General features: G+C 44.9%; 1 long non-coding RNA gene across 1 annotated transcript; it reads left to right on the top strand.

Moving 5' to 3' along the window:
• The first annotated feature begins 1,581 nt into the window (after window positions 1–1,581).
• On the top strand, window positions 1,582–2,352 carry LOC135376563 (uncharacterized). The gene is made up of 2 exons (XR_010417745.1): window positions 1,582–1,700; window positions 2,172–2,352. It is a non-coding gene; the product is annotated as an uncharacterized LOC135376563 (long non-coding RNA).
• Window positions 2,353–11,256: the final 8,904 nt, after the last annotated feature.

The raw sequence follows: 11,256 nt of genomic DNA, 5'->3' as shown, positions 1-11,256 counted from the left end.
TTGGCGAAAAGGTTCAACACGGCGGAAAGCAGGAGAGGAACCACCGACGAAAGAACGCCCTGTCCTCGCTGCTGAGACAGATAGCGCTTCAAACGTTGCGGATTCTTGTGAATCTTTTTGTAGGCGAGCCGTCGTAAAAAGCGTTTGTGCTTCTTCAAACGCGCGAACGTATCTGGAGCTAGAGCCACCTTTCCGTTCAATACATTGAGGCAAATTTCGGAGAGGTGTTTCATGTCGGACGAGGACGAACGTCTCAAGACGTCGCGGCGGCGTGGAGGGGGTAGAGTGGAGAGTACTTTGAGTAAAGTGAGGTGAGGGCGGAGATTCATTTCGGAGCGTAGATATATTGACGTTCTCCCGGGAAGATATTGCTACGCAACCTGTGATCCTCGTGCGTATAGTTGTGAAGATCCACGAGTAAATATGCGTGGGGCGACGACATTGCTTGTTTATATGCGTCCAGAAAATACTCCAATCTTTTTCTGCCAAATAGCTGTTGGCCGAAATGTTCCATCTGGTGCACGCTGCGCACGGTGCGCCACAGGACGACGTAACTGGCGTTGTAGGATATTGTTCTAAAATGGCTACTGTCGAAAAAGATGTTTTGAACGAGTAAGAAGATCGACGCGTTGGCGTGGTGAGAACCCCGAATGAAAGATCGGTCACCTCCTTCAAGGAACCGGCGTCGGTCATGTGATCGTCGACGACGATCAGCGTAGCGCGCGACGTGTCCCACTCTCGCGGTAGCTCCTTGGTAAATTTACGGAGTCCCGAATTCGTCCTGCATGCTCGGCGAAGCATATTTCTGCACGTAGAATATTTGTGACGGGGGCTTGTCCACCACGTCGTTCAGGTTCCTCAACACGTTAGCAACGAACGTAGATTTGCCGCACATGGAGGGGCCGCTTAAGATACAGCGAAAGGGATGACGGAAACGAAAAGGTTCGGGGGAAGACATGTTGCGTGCGTACACGTTGCACGAAGAGAAGAAGAGACTGAGACTCGAAGAGAAATGCATCGCTTTTTATTTACACATCCTCGTCGTCGTCGTCCTCTACATCGGAACTGCGTTCCCAATACAGATTGTCCAGGCTAAAGTTGGACTTCTTTTTCGTCAGTCTGTCCGCCGCTAAGATGCGGTCGAGCGTCTTCATCTTGTCCTGACACATTTCTTGACGTGCTTGCAACCATTCCAGACGGTGGACTTGAAAGGCTTCCTCCACGATGCCGCGTATAAATTCGCGAAGTTCTTCGTTTTTTTGTCTTTTCCTTGCGACGACGAGAAACGCAGGAGAATAAACCACACATGGCGTTTTCCACGTATCGGTCAGAATGATGACGCGAGCGCGGTGCGCGCTGCCTTTATAGAGATAAACGCGCGCGCGCAAAGAACGGAGAATGAAAGCGAAACTGAAAAGCCACCCGTCGCCGCTAGGAGCGCGCGCGCAGCAGCAGAGAGCCGAAACCGAAAACACCCGCGGCCGGCGCAGGGGGGGCGCTAGGAGCGCGCGCGCGCGCATGCGCGGACGGGTGGAGCAGAGGGCGCGCGCGCGTCGCCTCTCTCAGTTTCTCTCGACCGTCGCGGAAGACGGACGTGCGCTCCGCGCGCTCGCTCAGTTGCTGGCTGGATCTCGTAGGGAGCAGACGTATGTTCTCCGCGCTCGCTCAGTTTCTGCCTGGAAGTTGCCGCGGGGGAAAAGGTGAGTGAGTGATTTGACGCGCTCCTTTTCTCGTATGTTTGCCGTGTTTAGCGGTGACCGCGCTCGTGTTAAGCCTTTTCTCGCATGTTTAGACTTGTTTTGCGGTGTCCAAGCCTGTTGACGCATGTTTAGCGATGTGTGGTTCCCGCCTTGTGTTAGCTGCATAGTGTTGTGGTTAGGGCTAAGCGATCGCCCCCGTAAGCCTCTTTCCTCGTATGTTTGCCGTGTTTAGCGGTGACCGCGCTCGTGTTAAGCCTTTTCTCGCATGTTTAGCGATGTGTGGTTCCCGCCTTGTGTTAGCTGCGTAGTGTTGGGCCTAAGCGATCGTTCCCGTAATCCTTTTTCCCCGATGTGTACTGTTTTCTGTTTTAGCAGTAGCGGTTAGACCTTTTCTCTCGCATGCCTAGACTTGCTTAGCAGTGCTGTCATTTTTACCCGCCGCTAGTATCTTGTTCTGTCTTTCTCGTCTAGAGCTATGATGGTGGCGCCATCTGGTGTGATGCCTTGCAACTAAGTGGCCACCTGTCGTCGATCTCTGCAACTGCTGGGTGCAAACTACCAACATGGCGGACGCTGGTCACTCGGGTGTTGCGGAGCGGCTTCTTCGCCGCGGCATCGTTGATTTTCGAATAAATTGTTTCTCTCCACTCTATTTCTATCTTTTTATTTTATTTTCTGCCTATTTTTTTTATTTTTATGACCACGATTATCCGGAAACGCACATCTTGGTCTGGACGCAAGATAGACATTCCCCAATTAGTGTGATGGCTCCCTGGAGGGTGCTGATTAATGTGGGGGGTCCCAATTGGCTCTAATTGCTAATTAATGGCGTCCAGGCCAGATGTGCGTTTCCGGATAAACGTGGTCAGTACTTACTACTGTTTGTTGGATTCATCGCAAAGTAATGATCGATAGAGAACAGCTACGGTAACGAAAAGTGGCCAGGGTTAGAAGAAGCAGAGGGAACCCTAATAGAAACTTCCCACTGAGAGTTGAACCCTGTTTGGTGGATTCATCGCAAACCAATGATCGATAGAAAAAAGCTACCCTAACGAAAAGTGGCCAGGGTAAGAAGAAGCAGAGGGAACCATATAAGAAAGTTCCCACTGAGAGTTGAACCTTGTTTGTTGGATTCAACGCAAACCAATGATCGATAGAAAAAAGCTACCGTAACGAAAAGTGGCCAGGGTAAGAAGAAGCAGAGGGAACCATAATAGAAAGTTCCCACTGAGAGTTGAACCCTGTTTGTTGGATTCATCGCAAAGCAATGATCGATAGAAAAAAGCTACGGTAACGAAAAGTGGCCAGGGTAAGAAGAAGCAGAGGGAACCATAATAGAAACTTCCCACTGAGAGTTGAACCCTGTTGGATTCATCGCAAACCAATGATCGATAGAAAAAAGCAACAGTAACGAAAAGTGGCCAGGGTAAGAAGAAGCAGAGGGAACCATATAAGAAAGTTCCCACTGAGAGTTGAACCTTGTTTGTTGGATTCAACGCAAACCAATGATCGATAGAAAAAAGCTACCGTAACGAAAAGTGGCCAGGGTAAGAAGAAGCAGAGGGAACCATAATAGAAAGTTCCCACTGAGAGTTGAACCCTGTTTGTTGGATTCATCGCAAAGCAATGATCGATAGAAAAAAGCTACGGTAACGAAAAGTGGCCAGGGTAAGAAGAAGCAGAGGGAACCATAATAGAAACTTCCCACTGAGAGTTGAACCCTGTTGGATTCATCGCAAACCAATGATCGATAGAAAAAAGCAACAGTAACGAAAAGTGGCCAGGGTAAGAAGAAGCAGAGGGAGCCATATTAGAAAGTTCCCTCTCAGAGTTGAACCCTGTTTGTTGGATTCATCGCAAAGCAATGATCGATAGAAAAAAGCTACGGTAACGAAAAGTGGCCAGGGTAAGAAGGAGCAGAGGGAACCATAATAGAAACTTCCCACTGAGAGTTGAACCCTGTTTGTTGGATTCATCGCAAAGCAATGATCGATAGAAAAAAGCTACCGTAACGAAAAGTGGCCAGGGTAAGAAGAAGCAGAGGGAGCCATATTAGAAAGTCCCACTGAGAGTTGAACCCTGTTTGTTGGATTCATCGCAAAGCAATGATCGATAGAAAAAAGCTACGGTAACGAAAAGTGGCCAGGGTAAGAAGAAGCAGAGGGAACCATAATAGAAACTTCCCACTGAGAGTTGAACCCTGTTGGATTCATCGCAAACCAATGATCGATAGAAAAAAGCTACCGTAACGAAAAGTGGCCAGGGTAAGAAGGAGCAGAGGGAACCATATTAGAAAGTTGCCACTGAGAGTTGAACGCTGTTTGTTGGATTCATCGCAAACCAATGATCGATAGAAAAGAGCTACCGTAACGAAGAGTGGCCAGAGTAAGAAGAAGCAGAGGGAACCATAATAGAAACTTCCCACTGAGAGTTGAACCCTGTTTGTTGGATTCATCGTAAAGCAATGATCGATAGAAAAAAGCTACCGTAACGAAAAGTGGCCAGGGTAAGAAGAAGCAGAGGGCACCATAATAGAAAGTTCCCACTGAGAGTTGAACCCTGTTTGTTGGATTCATCGCAAACCAATGATCGATAGAAAAAAGCTACCGTAACGAAGAGTGGCCAGAGTAAGAAGAAGCAGAGGGAACCATAATAGAAACTTCCCACTGAGAGTTGAACCCTGTTTGTTGGATTCATCGTAAAGCAATGATCGATAGAAAAAGCTACCGTAACGAAAAGTGGCCAGGGTAAGAAGAAGCAGAGGGCACCATAATAGAAAGTTCCCACTGAGAGTTGAACCCTGTTTCTTGGATTCATCGCAAACCAATGATCAATAGAAAAAAGCTACCGTAACCAAAAGTGGCCAGGGTAAGAAGAAGCAGAGGGAACCATAATAGAAAGTTCCCACTGAGAGTTGAACCCTGTTTGTTGGATTCATCGCAAACCAATGATCAATAGAAAAAAGTTACCGTAACGAAAAGTGGCCAGGGTAAGAAGAAGCAGAGGGAACCATAATAGAAAGTTCCCACTGAGAGTTGAACCCTGTTTGTTGGATTCAACGCAAACCAATGATCGATAGAAAAAAGCTACCGTAACGAAAAGTGGCCAGGGTAAGAAGAAGCAGAGGGAACCATAATAGAAAGTTCCCACTGAGAGTTGAACCCTGTTTGTTGGATTCATCGCAAAGCAATGATCGATAGAAAAAAGCTACGGTAACGAAAAGTGGCCAGGGTTAGAAGAAGCAGAGGGAACCCTAATAGAAACTTCCCACTGAGAGTTGAACCCTGTTTGGTGGATTCATCGCAAACCAATGATCGATAGAAAAAAGCTACCCTAACGAAAAGTGGCCAGGGTAAGAAGAAGCAGAGGGAACCATATAAGAAAGTTCCCACTGAGAGTTGAACCTTGTTTGTTGGATTCAACGCAAACCAATGATCGATAGAAAAAAGCTACCGTAACGAAAAGTGGCCAGGGTAAGAAGAAGCAGAGGGAACCATAATAGAAAGTTCCCACTGAGAGTTGAACCCTGTTTGTTGGATTCATCGCAAAGCAATGATCGATAGAAAAAAGCTACGGTAACGAAAAGTGGCCAGGGTAAGAAGAAGCAGAGGGAGCCATATTAGAAAGTCCCCACTGAGAGTTGAACCCTGTTTGTTGGATTCATCGCAAAGCAATGATCGATAGAAAAAAGCTACGGTAACGAAAAGTGGCCAGGGTAAGAAGAAGCAGAGGGAACCATAATAGAAACTTCCCACTGAGAGTTGAACCCTGTTGGATTCATCGCAAACCAATGATCGATAGAAAAAAGCAACAGTAACGAAAAGTGGCCAGGGTAAGAAGAAGCAGAGGGAGCCATATTAGAAAGTTCCCACTCAGAGTTGAACCCTGTTTGTTGGATTCATCGCAAAGCAATGATCGATAGAAAAAAGCTACGGTAACGAAAAGTGGCCAGGGTAAGAAGGAGCAGAGGGAACCATAATAGAAACTTCCCACTGAGAGATGAACCCTGTCTGTTGGATTCATCGCAAAGCAATGATCGATAGAAAAAAGCTACCGTAACGAAAAGTGGCCAGGGTAAGAAGAAGCAGAGGGAGCCATATTAGAAAGTCCCCACTGAGAGTTGAACCCTGTTTGTTGGATTCATCGCAAATCAATGATCGATAGAAAAAAGCTACGGTAACGAAAAGTGGCCAGGGTAAGAAGAAGCAGAGGGAACCATAATAGAAACTTGCCACTGAGAGTTGAACGCTGTTTGTTGGATTCATCGCAAACCAATGATCGATAGAAAAAAGCTACCGTAACGAAAAGTGGCCAGGGTAAGAAGGAGCAGAGGGAACCATATTAGAAAGTTGCCACTGAGAGTTGAACGCTGTTTGTTGGATTCATCGCAAACCAATGATCGATAGAAAAAAGCTACGGTAACGAAGAGTGGCCAGGGTAAGAAGAAGCAGAGGGAAGCATAATACAAACTTCCCACTGAGAGTTGAGCCCTGTTTCTTGGATTCATCGCAAACCAATGATCAATAGAAAAAAGCTACCGCAACGAAAAGTGGCCAGGGTAAGAAGAAGCAGAGGGAACCATATAAGAAAGTTCCCACTGAGAGTTGAACCCTGTTTGTTGGATTCAACGCAAACCAATGATCGATAGAAAAAAGCTACCGTAACCAAAAGTGGCCAGGGTAAGAAGAAGCAGAGGGAACCATAATAGAAAGTTCCCACTGAGAGTTGAACCCTGTTTGTTGGATTCATCGCAAACCAATGATCAATAGAAAAAAGTTACCGTAACGAAAAGTGGCCAGGGTAAGAAGAAGCAGAGGGAACCATATAAGAAAGTTCCCACTGAGAGTTGAACCTTGTTTGTTGGATTCAACGCAAACCAATGATCGATAGAAAAAAGCTACCGTAACGAAAAGTGGCCAGGGTAAGAAGAAGCAGAGGGAACCATAATAGAAAGTTCCCACTGAGAGTTGAACCCTGTTTGTTGGATTCATCGCAAAGCAATGATCGATAGAAAAAAGCTACGGTAACGAAAAGTGGCCAGGGTAAGAAGAAGCAGAGGGAGCCATATTAGAAAGTCCCCACTGAGAGTTGAACCCTGTTTGTTGGATTCATCGCAAAGCAATGATCGATAGAAAAAAGCTACGGTAACGAAAAGTGGCCAGGGTAAGAAGAAGCAGAGGGAACCATAATAGAAACTTCCCACTGAGAGTTGAACCCTGTTGGATTCATTGCAAACCAATGATCGATAGAAAAAAGCAACAGTAACGAAAAGTGGCCAGGGTAAGAAGAAGCAGAGGGAGCCATATTAGAAAGTTCCCACTCAGAGTTGAACCCTGTTTGTTGGATTCATCGCAAAGCCAATGATCGATAGAAAAAAGCTACGGTAACGAAAAGTGGCCAGGGTAAGAAGGAGCAGAGGGAACCATAATAGAAACTTCCCACTGAGAGATGAACCCTGTTTGTTGGATTCATCGCAAAGCAATGATCGATAGAAAAAAGCTACCGTAACGAAAAGTGGCCAGGGTAAGAAGAAGCAGAGGGAGCCATATTAGAAAGTCCCCACTGAGAGTTGAACCCTGTTTGTTGGATTCATCGCAAATCAATGATCGATAGAAAAAAGCTACGGTAACGAAAAGTGGCCAGGGTAAGAAGAAGCAGAGGGAACCATAATAGAAACTTGCCACTGAGAGTTGAACGCTGTTTGTTGGATTCATCGCAAACCAATGATCGATAGAAAAAAGCTACCGTAACGAAAAGTGGCCAGGGTAAGAAGGAGCAGAGGGAACCATATTAGAAAGTTGCCACTGAGAGTTGAACGCTGTTTGTTGGATTCATCGCAAACCAATGATCGATAGAAAAAAGCTACGGTAACGAAGAGTGGCCAGGGTAAGAAGAAGCAGAGGGAAGCATAATACAAACTTCCCACTGAGAGTTGAGCCCTGTTTCTTGGATTCATCGCAAACCAATGATCGATAGAAAAAAGCTACCGCAACGAAAAGTGGCCAGGGTAAGAAGAAGCAGAGGGAACCATATAGAAAGTTCCCACTGAGAGTTGAACCCTGTTTGTTGGATTCATCGCAAACCAATGATCGATAGAAAAAAGCTACCGTAACGAAAAGTGGCCAGGGTAAGAAGAAGCAGAGGGAACCATAATAGAAAGTTCCCACTGAGAGTTGAACCCTGTTTGTTGGATTCATCGCAAACCAATGATCAATAGAAAAAAGCTACAGTAACGAAAAGTGGCCAGGGTAAGAAGAAGCAGAGGGAACCATATAAGAAAGTTCCCACTGAGAGTTGAACCCTGTTTGTTGGATTCAACGCAAACCAATGATCGATAGAAAAAAGCTACCGTAACGAAAAGTGGCCAGGGTAAGAAGAAGCAGAGGGAACCATAATAGAAAGTTCCCACTGAGAGTTGAACCCTGTTTGTTGGATTCATCGCAAAGCAATGATCGATAGAAAAAAGCTACGGTAACGAAAAGTGGCCAGTGTAAGAAGAAGCAGAGGGAACCATATTAGAAAGTTCCCACTGAGAGTTGAACCCTGTGTGTTGGATTCATCGCAAAGCAATGATCGATAGAAAAAAGCTACCGTAACGAAAAGTGGCCAGCGTAAGAAGAAGCAGAGGGAACCATAATATAAACTTCCCACTGAGAGTTGAACCCTGTTTGTTGGATTAATCGCAAACCAATGATCGATAGAAAAAAGCTACAGTAACGAAAAGTGGTCAGGGTAAGAAGAAGCAGAGGGAACCATAACAGAAAGTTCCCACTTAGAGTTGAACCCTGTTTGTTGGATTCATCGCAAAGTAATGATCGATAGAGAACAGCTACAGGTAACGAAAAGTGGCCAGGGTTAGAAGAAGCAGAGGGAACCATAATACAAACTTCCCACTGAGAGTTGAACCCTGTTTGGTGGATTCATCGCAAACCAATGATCGATAGAAAAAAGCTACCCTAACGAAAAGTGGCCAGGGTAAGAAGAAGCAGAGGGAACCATATAAGAAAGTTCCCACTGAGAGTTGAACCCTGTTTGTTGGATTCATCGCAAACCAATGATCGATAGAAAAAAGCAACAGTAACGAAAAGTGGCCAGGGTAAGAAGAAGCAGAGGGAGCCATATTAGAAAGTTCCCACTGAGAGTTGAACCCTGTTTGTTGGATTCATCGCAAAGCAATGATCGATAGAAAAAAGCTACGGTAACGAAAAGTGGCCAGGGTAAGAAGAAGCAGAGGGAACCATAATAGAAACTTCCCACTGAGAGTTGAACCCTGTTTGTTGGATTCATTGCAAACCAATGATCGATAGAAAAAAGCTACAGTAACGAAAAGTGGCCAGGGTAAGAAGAGCAGAGGGAACCATATTAGAAAGTTGCCCACTGAGAGTTGAACGGTGTTTGTTGGATTCATCGCAAACCAATGATCGATAGAAAAAAGCTACCGTAACGAAGAGTGGCCAGGTAAGAAGAAGCAGAGGGAACCATAATAGAAACTTCCCACTGAGAGTTGAACCCTGTTTGTTGGATTCATCGCAAAGCAATGATCGATAGAAAAAAGCTACAGTAACGAAAAGTGGCCAGGTAAGAAGAAGCAGAGGGCACCATAATAGAAAGTTCCCACTGAGAGTTGAACCCTGTTTGTTGGATTCATCGCAAACCAATGATCGATAGAAAAAAGCTACGGTAACGAAAAGTGGCCAGGTAAGAAGAAGCAGAGGGAACCATAATAGAAACTTCCCACTGAGAGTTGAACCCTGTTTGTTGGATTCATCGCAAACCAATGATCGATAGAAAAAAGCTACCGTAACGAAAAGTGGCCAGGGTAAGAAGAAGCAGCCCAGACAACCATATATGTCTTTAGGACATCCTCTGGACATCCATCTCTGGACATATGGATGTCCTGAGGACATCCACAAAACTCCTCAGGACGTCCTGTAGACGTCTGCTGGACGGTCAAAGGTGCATCCATGGACGTCCCCTGTTTGTCCACAAGACGTCATATATGACAATTGTAGGACTGAACCAGGATGTTGCTACCTACGCTATATGGGACCTATATTTCGTGTATTTCATTAATGCTCCTGCACCTATGCGTGCAGAAGCAGCATCCCAAACTGCTATAATCTACTGCAACGTACAAGGAAATAATTGCACGCGTTAATCTGTTCCCTGACAGTTTCTGGTGCTTGCATGTGTAACAATACAAATGGAAAGAGAGTTTAAATATATATTGAAAAACAATTTATTGAGGAGTTTGCAAGGTACGCAGCAAATCACAGTGGAGCAACATTTATGAAACGTTTGTCGTCATATATATAGGATGTTGCACGAGAGAGTCTCCCTTCATTATTTTTTAAAAAATTTACGTGAGATAAAAATTGGAAACCTATTGCACAACACTTATGAAGCTTTTTGCCACCCAAACAGGAGGTTTGCATCAGTGTACCTCAATAATTAGAGTAATTATCTTGAACTCAATATTTTGTCACGGAAAGGTTTTTCAGGCGGTTGTTGGGTGTTTTTGGGTGCCAAATTTTTGTAGAAACGTTTGCGAAACATCCTGTATTTGTGACTGAAATGGTGTGTTTTGGCTATGGGTCTTCTAACTAATGCAAAAAGGTTACCTTTTCTTGGCAAATTTTTTTAGTTCCATTGCGCTAATCACATTAATTAACGAGGGACACCCATAGAAAACCACTGTTTGGGAGCAAAAACCTTCACAAGTGTAATGCAGAATGTTTTCAATTTTTATCTCTCGTTGTTTTCTTGCAACAATTGATGGTCACTCTCTCGTGCAACATCCTCTGTACACATACCGTACTTGAACTATTCATATCGACACATAATTTATCACAGCCACTCTTGGTGCTTTTAGCAAACCAATAATTGCAGCTACTTTGTTATGACTGAGGAGGGAGTTGTATGCCTAGACTCAAAGAAATAGGGTACAGGTATATCACAGTTACACACTGCCAACACTTCATGTGAAAGAATATCCCCTGCACACCTGTATAGCTGTCTTGGCCGTTGCATATCGAATGCTAGAAACAAAGCATGTACGTGCTAACCAACAGCATTACATTTTTCCGAAAATGGTACAGGTCCTGACAGAAGTGTACGAAATAAGCGAGCTGCGCATTTTTTTCTCCGCCAAGACACCCGAGAGGCAGACGGAAGCAGGTGAGTTTGAGCGCGGTCATTGTTTGAGAGGCGTAGATGAGCGGGCTGCAAGCTACATACTGCGGTAGTTTCGGTATTGCTTCTCACTATAGTGCCTGCGAAGTGAATTCGAAACCACTGTAGTGTTCTGCAACACCACGTCACTGAAAGTTTGTGAAGACTGGGAGCTCCCAGGTATTACTGGGGACATAAAAATAAGTCATAGTGAACACACGATAGTGTGTTTCCCAAATTAAAAAGCGAAGAAGCATTACATATGTTCTAAACACATTAATCGTTAGGGAACATAGCTGTGATCATATTAAATATCTGACGTGACCAGATGACAGCTTACATACACAGTATTCAGTCACATGTTGATGGAGAGCACTGCAGTGAA

This window comes from Ornithodoros turicata, unplaced genomic scaffold (assembly GCF_037126465.1).
Source record: "Ornithodoros turicata isolate Travis unplaced genomic scaffold, ASM3712646v1 ctg00001150.1, whole genome shotgun sequence".
Lineage (NCBI taxonomy): Eukaryota > Metazoa > Arthropoda > Arachnida > Ixodida > Argasidae > Ornithodoros > Ornithodoros turicata.
The sequence above is the reverse complement of the archived record's forward strand: the minus strand, read 5'-3'. Positions and strand labels throughout refer to the sequence as shown.